Below are 13,303 nucleotides of genomic sequence, written 5' to 3' on the forward strand. Positions count from 1 at the left end.
CAAAAATAATTGGACAATTGAATGAAAAGCTGTTTCATGGCCAGGTGTGGGCTACTCCTTCATTATTTCTTCATCAATTAAGCAGGTAAAAGGTCTGGAGTTGATTCTAAGTGTGGTATTTGCATTTGGAATCTATTGCGGGGAACCTACATCATGTGTTAAAAGGAGCTGTCCATGCAAGTGAAACAGGCCACTGTAATGCCGCGTACACACGATCGGAAATTCCGCCAGCAAAAGTCAGATGAGAGCTTTCGGTTGGAAAATGCGACCATGTGTATGCTCCATCAGACTTTTGCTGGTGGAATTCCAGCCAGAAAAAGTTTGAGAGCAGGTTCTCAATTTTTCGGTCGGAAAAAGTTATGATCAGAAATTCCAATCGTCTGTACCAATTCAGACGCCCAAAATTCCTATGCATCCTCAGAAACCATTTGACGCATGCTCAGAAGCATTGAACTTAATTTTCTTGGCACGTCGTAGTGTTGTACGTCACGAGTTCTTGATGGTCAAAAGTTTCATAAACTTTTGTGTGACCGTGTGCATGCAAGCCAAGCTTGAGCGGAATTCCGCTTGTGTGTACGCAGCATAAGACTTCAAAACAAATCTATCAGAGAGATAGCATCAACATTAGGAGTGGCCAAATCAACAGTTCGGTACATTCTCAGGAAAGAAGAATGCACTGGTGAGCGCAGCAACATAAAAAGGCCCGGACGTCCACAGAGGACAACAGTGGTGGATGATCGCAGGATGCTCTCTATGGTAAAGAAAAAACAATTCACAAAATCCAGACAAGTGAAGGATACCACCAGGAAGTGGGCAGATCATTGTCCAAGTCTACAATCAAGAGAAGACTTCACAAGAGCAGCTACAGGGGGTTCACCGCACGGTGCAAACCATTCATAAGGCTGAAGAATAGAAAAGCCAGATTAGACTTTGCCAAAAAAAAATCTAAAAAAGCCAGACCAGTTCTGATAAAGCATTCTTTGGACAGAGGAAACTAAAATTAATCTGTACCAGAATGAGGGAAAGAAAAAAGCGTGGAGAAGGCTTGGAACAGCTCATGATCCAAAGCACACAACGTCATCTGTAAAACATGGTGGAGGCAGTGTGATTGCATGGGCATGGATGGCTTCCAATGGCACTAGGTCATTGGTGTTTATTGATGATGTGACAGAAGACAGAAGCAGCCGGACAAACTCTGCAGTGTTTAGAGATATACAGTTAGCCCAGATTCAGCCAAATGCAGCAGAGTTGATTGGACGGCGCTTCACAGTACAGATGGGCAATGATCCAAACACACTGCAAAAGCAACCCAGAAGCTTTTGAAGGAAAAGAAGTTCTGCAATGGCCAAGTCAATCACCTGATCTCAAACCAATTGAGCATGCATTTCAATTGCTGAAGGCAAATCTAAAGGCAGAAAGAACCGCAAACAAAGAACAACTGAAGACAGCTGCAGTTAGAGCCTGGTAAAGAATCAGAAAGGAGGAAACCCAGTCTTTGGTAATGTCCATGGGTTGCAGACTTCAGGCAGTCATTGCCAGTAAAGGATTCTCAACAAAATATAAAAAATCAACATTTTATTTATGATTACCGCATTTAATCATAAATCGGCGTATAACACGCACGTTTTTCCCCTTAAAATCAGGGGAAAATGTGGGGGGGGGGGGGGATCCCCGCCAATCTCCGCTGATTGTAAGTGGAGCAGCGCTGACATACACAAAGCCCGGTGTACTCTGCTAACCTCGGCTCCTCTTGGCTCACAGTCATGCCCAGACCCGCCATTGGACCTGTGTTTTTTCCATCATAGGGGCGGGACATGACAGGACTGCGAGAGGAGTCGAGTCTAGCTGAGTACACTCGGCTTTGTGCATGTTGGCAGCACTGGTTCCTCTCCGCTCAGTCAACGTAGAATGGCGCCAAATTGAATTAGCCAGCAATGCTGCAATGACGCAAGGCTGCAATGACACAAGGCTGCAAAGACACTGGGCAAGGCTGCAGATGGACACTGGGCAAGGCTGCAATGATGGACAAGGCTGCAGATGGACACTGATATGGCTGCATTGATGGGCATTTAAATGTAAGTTTTTTTTTTTGTTAAACTTCCCTCCTAAAAGTTTTTTTCCTTAAAATTCCCTCCTAAACTTGGGGTTCGTGTTATACGCTGATAAATATGGTATATTCATTTGTCCAATTACATTTGAGCCCTTGGAAATGGGGAGAATGTGTATAAAAATGGTTGCAAAATTTGTACTTGATATTTATGTTCAACCCCTTGAATTAAAGCTTATGCCCTGTACACACGGTCAGAAATTCCAATGGAAAAGGTCCGATCGGATTATATTGTCAGAAAATCCGATAGTCTGTGGGCTCTTTTTCCGTCTGAAAAAAAGTGAGAGCAGGATCTAAAATTTTCCGACAAAAAAATCAGATTGGACATTTTCCGATCGTTTGTAGAGAATTCCGACGAACAAACTGCCACGCATGCTCAGATTAAATTACGAGACCAAAGCTATTGACAACCAGCCTCTACGTAGTCCGGTCGTACGCAACGGACGTCACCTCGTTCCGAATGATCGGATTTTCAGACAACTTTGTCCAACTGTGTGTATGCAACACCAATTTCGGACAAAATCTGTCGGAAAAAATCTGATGGATTTTGTGGTCGGAATGTGTGAACGTGTGTACAGGGCATTAGAGTCTGCACTTCAAATTGATTTGGATTGTTTTGTTTTAATTTTATTCTGGTGGCATACAGAGCCAAAAGTATGAAAACTGTGCCTGATTCCAGATATATATGGACCTAACTATATGTTGTAGTTTGCAAGTGGTTTACCAGGGTTATGGCTGAAGCTATCAACCATAACCCTGTATTGTTTTTTCATCCGGGGGCTGGCTTTCTCTTGAAAGCATTCCAGGCATCTCATGATGGAATGCTTTCAGAAGCAGTGGAAGGTGACGTCCCCCCTCCCGCCTCTGGCCGGTGTTTCTCGGGCTTACCGTTTATGCCGCTTCACCCAAGAAAAGATCTGACGGTGCTGCCCCCATAGGTGATCAAAGAGTAGATCCTCTTTGATCGATTCTATGGCCTTGGAGGACCAGAGCAATGTTTTTTAATCTTTTGCTTAGGTAAAGAAGAGATTTGGCTTCTTTTTGACTGCAAATCTCTCCATTAAGAGGACTTATCATCCTTACCTCTATATAATAGGAATGAAACTTCTAAAAAAAAAAAAAAAAAAAAAGACAATATAAAAATAAGAAGTAAAATAAATAAGAAAAAAATTAATTTAAAGCACCCCCATTACTCACGCACAGAATCGAACGCATGCGTAAGTCATGCACACATATGTTCACACCACACATGTGAGGTATTGGCGTTAACATTACAGCGGAAGCAATAATTTTAGCGCCGGACCTTCTCTGTAACCCTAAACAAGTAACCTTTAAATAGGGATGAGCTATCTGTTTGAGTCGAACATGAATTCATCTCGAACATTGGCTGTTCGCCGAACAGCAACAATTTGGGATGTTTGCGGCACATTCGAAAAGCCGTGGAACACCCATTAAAAGTCTATGGGAGAAATTGCTAATTTTAAAGGTTAATATGCATGGTATTGCCATAAAAAGTGTTTGGGGACCCGGGTCCTGCCCCAGGGGACATGTATCAATCCAAAAAACTAATTTAAAAGTACTAGCGCTAGTGCCGGTGTTCTGCCGAGAAAGTTCCCCCCGGTCGATAAGGCCCCCCCGTACTGCGCAGGCACAGCACTTGTGCATTACGAACCACAACGCAGCTGCAGAGAATAGACGAAGCTGAACACAGTGAGTCAGCTGTACACAGGACCTGCGCCCCAACACTATTGTAAAAAACGACTTTGTAACAGGGCCCCTCGCGGGCTCGCTTCGCTCGCCACACTTCAGGCACAGCCTCGCTGCGCTCACCATATTTTTATTCTAACTCTATGTCCACTTGCATGAAGCCAGCTTCATCCTGGTGAATAATAGATTACACTATCCCATTGACATGAAGTGCCAGGACCATAGCAAGGATTTTTGTATTGCTTTGAAGCAATGAAATAGGCCTGTAGGAGCCTGGGTCAACCGGATGCTTCCCTGGTTTTAGTAACAGGATTACATTTGCTCTAGCCATAGATTCTGAGAGTTTACCTTCATCTAGACATGTGTTAAATACCGTTACCATTTCTGCCGCCTTACAGGTGGGAAAAAAGCAGGCCGCCATTTGAAGCTCTTCTAATGTGATCGGGGCCTCTAATTGTTTTTTAGCCTCAGCAGAGAGCGAGGGTAGATCTATATTGGACACATAGGTGTCTAGGTTTTCGTCTGAGTAAGCCTCCCTTGACCCGTATAGGTCTTCACAGAAGGATGCCAACTCGCATATAATGGCTTCTGGGGAATTAACCACTTTGTCAATTGAGGCGTGAATGGCGCCAATGGCCGGTGACTGTTGTTGGGATCTATTTGCTATTTTGGCAAGTAGGTGGGCCGTCTTTTCCCCCTCATAGAACGCCAGTTTTGTAAAACACCTTATACGTTCTGCATTGGAGTATCTCAGGCGGTCCAGTGAGTCCTGAGCCGACATCCATGCCTCCCTTGCAGAATCAGTAGGATTAGTCATATATGTCAGTTCCAGTTTTCTTACCAGGTTCCCCGCCTGCTCCATCAGAGCAGAGGAGTTCCGTTTAACAATTTGTATCTTCTGTATAAATACTCCCCTAAGATATGCTTTAAAGGTTTCCCATTTCATCAGAAAAATACCTGAATTTGGGTGGTTATTCATTCCTGTGAAGTAAACAGCTTAAGCCAAAAAGCGTTTAACTTCCATGGGGCCCTGGTTAATGAACTTGGCGGTTGGGTGGTCAGCCATAAAGCCAGTGGAGAGTGGTCCGATATTCCCCCTGTGAAGTATTCTACCTTAGAGGTGTAACCGGCCAAGTGGTGGGTACCCACACATAAGTCAATACGGGATAGTGAACCATGGGTCTTGGAAAAACATGAGAATTGTTTACTGCCTGGGTTGCGGATGCACCACAGGTCAGTCCATCCCACCTCTGCTAACAGGCGGCTAAGAGCAGGGGGAGACACGGGGGGGGTGTCTGTCTAGTCTGGGGTCTAAATAATAGTTGAAGTCGCCCATAATCAGAACGGGGATATCAGGCTTGTTAGTCAGGTAAGACAGCAGCAACTCTAGCAACTCTAGCACCTCCCGTGAAAACGGCGCGGGGGGGGGGGGGGTATATACATAAAGGCAGGGGTCAAATCCTGGGGAAATAAGTGTGGGAACTCCCACCCAAGATCCACTCCCCCACCAAAAAAAAAATGATACGCTCATATGCACAAACATTTTTCATCCAATTTTCGGTATTTTTCATCCAATTTTCGTATTGTGTGTATGAAGCTTAAGTGTTAGTACATAAAAAAAACAAAAACAATCCTCAATAAACATAAATACGGTAATTCTCTGAATAATCAGCGTTCATTCAATTGTGCTTCCATGCTTTGTTATTTATTTATAAAGATAGAGGGCCGGCGGGGAGGAGCGCTTTACAAGAGGTCTGACTAAATACAATCTCTTAGCAGCAGGGACCTGATCTACCCGTCAGCTAGCTGTGATTGACAGGTAGATCGAAGAGGAAGCTGTCATGGGGCCCCCTACTGGCAATGCCTGAATGGTCAGTCCACCCCTGGTGTGCGGCACTTACTATTGCGAACTGTATCTGTGGCTGCTGGTGTAGCACCTGCCACACAGCTCCCATACTTCAGTCTTGCAGGATACGATACGGCTGCTAACGGCAACTGAGTTCCTGTTGTGGAAAAAGTACAGGAACTCCATTCCCATGCGTTCCCGCAGGCCTTGAGCCCTGCATAAAGGCCAAAATGATGGTAATTGTATACAGTTTACAGTACAGAAACACAAATCTACCAGATATATCAACGAGGGAATCCAACTCCTGGTATGCCAGTGCTTTATGTATCAGTACACTTACTCCACGAGAAAAGGCGGAGTAAGTGGAGTGATAGGCCTTTCTGACCCATGCATACTGTAAGAACCCAACCGTATCTCCCTGCAGATGGGTCTCTTGCAAGCCAATTATGGCTGGATGAAACTTTCACATACCTGCAGAAATCATGGTCCTTTTCAGTGGATCATTTCCCCCCCCCCCCCCCCCCGGACATTCCATGACACTATAGGTGTAGAAGACATAGCAAACATACATGTATACACTTAAAAATATGGGGGAGTCTCTTGACCACCTCAATACAGTGCACTTACACCCCCTTCCTGACCAGACCAATTTTCAGCTTTCAGCGCTCTCACAGTTTGAATGACAATTACTCAGTCATGCAACACTGTACCCATATGAAGCTTGCGTCCTTTTTTCCACACAAATAGAGCTTTCTTTTAGTGGTATTTAATTACTAGTGGGTTTTTATTTTTTGTGCTATAAATAAAAAAAAACGTAAATTTTGTGAAAAAAATGCCCTTTTCTTTGTTTCTGTCATAAAATTTTGCTAATTAGTAATTTTTCTTCATAAATTTTGGCCAAAATTTATACTGCTACATATCTTTGGTAAACATAACCCACATTAGTGTATATTATTTGGTCTTTGGTCTTTGTGAAAGTTATAGAGTCTACAAACTATGGTGCCAATCACTGAAAATTGATCACATTTGACCAGGCCTTCAGTACATCAGGTGTATCTCATTTCTTGAGACACTAACAAGTCAGGAAAGTACAAATACCCCCCAAATGACCCCTTTTTAGAAAGTAGACATTCCAAGATATTAAGTAGCATGGTGAGTTTTTTTAAGTTATAATTTTTTCCCACAATTCTTTGCAAAATGAATATTTTTTTTTTTTACAAAATTGTCATATTATCAGGTTATTTCTCACACACAGCATATGCATACAAAAAAATTACCCCAAAATACATTCTGCTACTCTTTCTGAGTACGGCGATACCACATGTGTGAGACTTTTACACAGCATGGCCACATACAGAACACCAACATTGAAGTGGCACTTTCAGACGTTCTACGAGCAAAAATTACACATCTTATTTCACAGCCACCTATTACACTATTGAAGGCCCTGGAGTACCAGGACAATGGAATTGCCCATAAAATGACCCCATTTTGGAAAGCTAACATCCCAACGTATAATCTGTGAGGCATAATGAGTCTTTTGAGCAGTTTATTTTTTTTCCAGAAGTTTTTGGAATATGTGGAAAAAAATGAAAACACATTGTTTTTACACAAAGTTGTCCATTTATAAGATATTTCTAACACATAGCATGTATATAGCAAAAATGGCACCCCAAAACACATTCTGCTACTCCTCCTCAGTATGGCGATACCACATGTGTAGGACTTTTACACAGCCTGGCCACATACAGAGGCCGAACATTGAAGTAGTACCTTCAGGCATTCTAGGAGCATAAACGACACATCTCATTTCATTCCTACCCATCACACTTTTGAAGGTCCTGGAGCACCAGGACAGTGAACTTACCCACAAAATGACCCCATTTTGGAAAGCAAACACCCCATCGTATATATTCTATGAGGCATGGGCTGCAAATAGGTACTCGGGTACTCTGATGGGCTGCAGAGAGGTACTCTGGTACTCTGATGGGCTGGTCACAGGTACTTGAGTACTCTGATGGCCTGGTGACAGGTACTCGGGTACTCCGATGGCCTGGTGACAGGTACTCGGGTACTCTGATGGCCTTGTGACAGGTTCTCTGGTGGGCTGGTGACAGGTACTTGAGTACTCTGATGGCTTGGTGACAAGTACTGGGGTACTCTGATGGCCTGGTGACAGGTTCTCTGATGGCCTGGTGACTGGTATTTGGATACTCTGAAGGGCGGTGATAGGTACTCCGGTACTCATATGGACTGTGACAGGTACTCGGGTACTCATATGAACTGTGACAGGTACTCGGGTACACAGATGGACTGGGACAGGTACTCGGGTACTCTGATGGACTATGACAGGTACTCGGGTACTCTGATGGACTGTGACAGGTACTCGGATGGACAGTGACAGGTACTGGGGTACTCTGAATGGCTGTGACAGGTACTCGGATGGACTGTGACAGGTACTCGGGTGCTCTGATGGGCTGTGACAGGTACTCGGGTACTTTGATGGGCTGTGACAGGTACTCAGGTACTCAGATGGACTGTGACGGGTACTCGGGTACTCTAAAGGGCTGTGACAGGTACTCGGGTACTCTGATGGACTGTGACAGGTATTCGGATACTCTGATGGACTGTGGCAGGTACTTGGGTACTCTGATGGACTGTGAGTGACAGGTACTATGATGGGTGGTGACAGGTCCTCTTTATGGGGGGGCAATCAGTGTGATTTGTGTGTACTGTAAGCGGTAACGAGATGTTACCGCAATCTCCTCCTCACACACGATAGTTGTGTGAGGAGGAGAACCCGGTAACATCTTGTTACCGCGGTTTGTTTACATTTAGTGATCGGCTGTGAAAGGATCATAGCCGATCACGTGGGTAAACAGCCAGCCAATGGCTGTTTACCAGCGTCGGTGACGAGCAGTGTTCCTGGGAACACGCCGCCACCGACGTGCACGGACAGCTCGCACACGCGCCGTGCACAGTTGGGGTGTAACCATTTGTGATCAGCCGTAACTTCATCACGGCTAATCACTTGGTAAACAGCCATGCCCAATGGCTGTTCACCCACCTCGGTGGCGAGCGGTGTCTCCGTGACCCGCCGCCACCAAAGGAACAGGGATGCGCACGCACGATTGCGCGCATTCCCTGTTTAAATGGGAGGATGTCATATGATGCCCTCCCGCCACAAGAGATGCGCCGCCTGGCCGTCATTTGATGCCTGGCAGTCAGAAACTAGTTAAACATAGTGTTTTCACATACCATCGGGGGCTGGCCAGTGAACAGTCTGGAGTAGTCATCAAATAGTGTAGCACATATGAGGTGGCATTGGAGTAGCATGTACATTGGAGAGGTATCATGAAACTGAGGTAGAACTTCATGCGCGACTGCACAGTAAGACAAGCAGAATGGCAAGTGTAGGAGTGGCATTTAGCCTGTGACCCACTCCATGCCAACAGGGCACAGCACTAGTACTTTTAAATGACTTTTTTTTCCTTTAGAAATGTCATTTTGCTCTGGGACTGTTATAAACATGGGAAACATGCACCACTTTACAGGCATACTATAGACACCCCCAGGTACGAAATTTTAAAGGAATAAAAAAAAAAAAAAAAAATTCTGGGAATATCCCTAGAATGTCTGATGAAGTCCTGCCAAAAAAATTAAACTTAGTAAGTAAAAAATCCCAGAAAAATCAGGGATACCACCAACCAAATAAGGGATATAGGGACCCTCGCCCGGTATATAATCAACAAGGGCCTTATCAGGTTGACACATACAACCGATTTACACCATTAATGAGATCATCCTCACCTCATAATACTCAGAGGCCCCCTTTTTTAGGGAGAGGAGGGAGAGGGCAATGGAGAGGGAGATCAAGAGGGGGACGTCCATGGAGGGGCCGACCGCCGTACCCTCCAACCACTCAGAACACTCAGGAATGGAGGCAACCCCAAGATTGGGGAATACCATACAGCCCAATCAGGCAATTAAAAACCATCACAAAAGAGGCTGCAGAGCCGGTAAGCGCCTCAAGCAAAAAAAGACGCAGGGAGACGGAATGACAGGGATTTACAATCTGACCCAAGCAATTTTATCCCAGAAGGAGAAGAACATTTTGAACGCTGGTTTAAAATGCTCTGTTCGGCAGACTATGAACAAATTTAATGTCTATATTGACGTACATAAATATGTACGTAAGATTAATATTAAGAAATACATGCTTTCAAACAATAGCATGATAATGAATAATAGGAACAGTGAGACAATAGGCATTAATAGTGGACTCAGGAACAAGTCATTGTTTAATCCTTCATTACCTTCTAATCATCAGGTGGAGGTTTTTAAGCAATCAGTGCTCAGAGACTTGAATATCCTTCCTTTGAAGAAAAATCTCTGTCCCAAACACATTAAAGAAGGGATTAAAGCCCTAGAGGAGAGGAAGGATATAATAGTCCGACCAGCTGACAAAGGGGGAGGTGTGGTACTTCTTGACAAGCAGTTTTATCATACTCAGCTGATTAATATGCTGTCAGACCAAACAACGTATACACCATTAGTTAAAGATCCCACAAAGTCTTATCGTAAGGATTTGACGAATCTGGTGAATTATGGGTATTGTATGCGTGTTTTAACGAAGAAAGAACAATTGTTTCTGGTACCGAGTTATAACAGAATTCCTAACATCTATACACTACCCAAAATTCATAAAGATCAGAGTGACCCCCCGGCCAGACCAATTGTCAATGGAATTAACTCAGTGACGGCAAGGATTGGACAATATCTAGACCACTTCTTGCAGATGAGTGTAGTCACTACACGTTCCTATTTGAAAGATACCACTAGTTTTCTAAAATTGCTACGGGAGGTTGAGTTCCCTGCAGAAGCTGAGATTTATCTGGTAACGGCGGATGTAGCCTCGCTCTACACTATTATACAACATGAGGACGCTCTGTTGGCTCTCAACTGGGCTTTCTCCCAGAGAGATGATTTGCCTTTTATCCAGAAGAAATTTTTGAGTATGTCTCTTGAGTTTTGCCTCTCTCACAACTACTTTTGGTATAATGACAAATTCTATAACCAAAAGAAAGGGGTTGCGATGGGTTCAAAGTTCGCACCGAGTTTGGCTAATTTATTTATGAGCCAATGGGAGGATTTTCGCATTTTTGCAAACCGAAGAAGTGAACTATTATTTTATCAAAGGTATATTGATGATTTGTTTTTCATTTGGCAGGGCACTGAGGATTCCTTGATGAGCTTCTCCGATAGTTTAAATAATAATAACAACAATATTAAATTAGAGTTCAGTTGGAGTAAACAAACTATTAATTTTCTCGATGTAACAGTAATGAGAGAGAGGACTAACCTATCCACAAAGGTGTTTTTCAAACCCACGGACAGAAACAGTTTTATCCCCATTCATAGTGGTCATCACCCCCTTTGGTTAAGGGGGATTCCAAAGGGACAGTTTCTCCGTGTGAGGAGAAACTGTACTTCTGATGTTGATTACCTGACACAAGTGTCCCTAGTTAGAGACAAATTTGTTGAAAAGGGTTACCCAGCTGAGATTTTGGACCAAGAGTTACAACGGGTTCTTCGGGTTCCTCAGGAACAATGTTTACGACCCAAAGAAAATAAAACTGGAAACACACAGGAATGGAGTTTTATTAGTACTCTACATACTCAATATAAAGAGGTGGAGGGTATTATCCAAAAATATTGGAATATTCTTAAATTGGATAAGACTCTCAGGGACGTCATTCCGGATAGACCTAGGTTTATATATAGGCGGAACTCCTCCTTTGGGGATAAATTAGTTAAAAAGGTACTGGATCCTCCCTCTAAACCGCTTATGTTTTGGGATAGAGCTGGCTTTTATGCCTGTCGCAACTGCCGGGCTTGCAAATCAGTTTGTAATCATCTAAGAGGGTTGGTCCAGTTCACCTCCACTGGTAATGGACAAAATTTCAAAATCGATCAATTCATTACATGTGTTACCACGCATGTAGTATATGTCCTTCAGTGCCCATGCGGGCTTATGTATGTAGGACGTACTAAAAGAAAGCTATGCACCAGGATAGCAGAACATATTTATAACATCTCCATCGGTTATAAAGAGCATAGTGTTTCCCTACATTTTAGACGTGAACATGGTAGGGACCCAACTGGACTCAAGTTTTGGGGAGTGGATAGGATCTTTCCTGATTGGAAGGGCAGCAACCTAGTCCGGGAGATATCCAAGCGAGAAACGGAATGGATTTTCCGTACAAATACTTTGAGTCCTTTTGGTTTGAACATAGAGTTAGATATTAACTGCTTTATTAGTGATTACTGATTTTATCTATTATAGAACAGTTGGGATTTGAGTTTGAGTGTATTTTATTTTTATTTTTATTTTTATTTTTATTTTTATTTTTATTTTTATTTTATTTTCATATTTATTTTTATATTTATTTTCATTTTTAATTTTATTTTTATTTATTTTTATTTTTTATTTTATTTATTTGTCTTATATTTTCTTTCTATCATATTATTTTATTTTCATTTTCATTTTTTCTCACCTCTGTCATCTAGACTGGATAATTGGGATTTTGTGCTTATTGGTCGATCAGTGAATGATAATTTTGATCACTTATAGTTTGCACATAGGTGACTTTGGCATATTGTAATATGGTTTAGTGTAGACTCATAATATCTACAGCAGTATGCCCCGGATTTGTTATATCATAGTAATGATATGCCCTGTTTAAACTAATATAGGTGATGGGGTAGGCATACAGGTATTTTAGATAGGCAATAAGGATAAGGTTTTGTTATTAGTATCCTGGCCGGTATGCTGATGGCTTGCACGGCGGGACCTAATCATGTAACAATAAACAAAGCAGAAGGTTTTCTTCATTTCCTTCCCCTTAAGCTAGATAGTGATTTTTAGCAGGCCGTTGTTATGACGATCGCTTATACGGCGATGTCATTACATTGTCACATCGAATGCGAGGAGAGGGGGCCGGACGTGGGCGTTATTTTGATCTGGCTTCCCGCCCCGCAAGGTATTTAAATTGACTAGCTGCGTTGCCTGGCCACGCCCACGGACGAAGACGTGATGACGAAACGCGTATGGGCGTGACCAGGCAGCTATACGTCACCAGAGCAGGCTATTCGGAGTGGTTACCCGGGACCCGCCGTGGAAGCTGAGGCAGTATTCGACCAAACGCGCTCAGGACTGCGGTGAGACCACCTCGTTATCGCTGCAAGTGACATTTTAAATGTGACATTTTGCTGTGCACATTGTGTACGTATGATTTTAAGCGCATGAGTGTTTTTAATGAATAAAGCTGTGTTGCACTATGGAATCTATATTTTATTGTTTTCTATATGTGGATCTGGAGCTGTGAATGAGAATTAAGTGAACTCTTATCGGTGAGAGAGCAGGGAGCCCGAGAGAGAGGAACCTATGGTGTTATGATAAGACGATTTTCCGGAGGGACACTAGTGGGACTACTTCTGCAGCCGTAGTGAAGTGCCTGTTAACCCTTTGGGTTCTGGTGAGTGAATTACCATAAGGGGTGTCACCGGCCGTCAGACCCTTCGCACACTGGTGTTTTCTTCTTCGGAGATGGATCTGCTTTTCTGAACTTTTTTCCAAAGTG

General features: G+C 43.3%; 1 protein-coding gene across 2 annotated transcripts in view; it reads left to right on the top strand.

The window, feature by feature from the left end:
• LOC143961416 (acetylcholine receptor subunit epsilon-like) overlaps positions 1-13,303 on the top strand; it is a 93,495-nt gene that overhangs the window by 23,691 nt on the left and 56,501 nt on the right. The gene's annotated exons all lie outside the window — the stretch shown is intronic.

Source organism: Lithobates pipiens, unplaced genomic scaffold, assembly GCF_037356315.1.
Source record: "Lithobates pipiens isolate NorthernLeopardFrog02 unplaced genomic scaffold, aLitPip1_a1.2 Scaffold_8, whole genome shotgun sequence".
In the NCBI taxonomy this organism is placed as follows: Eukaryota; Metazoa; Chordata; class Amphibia; order Anura; family Ranidae; genus Lithobates; species Lithobates pipiens.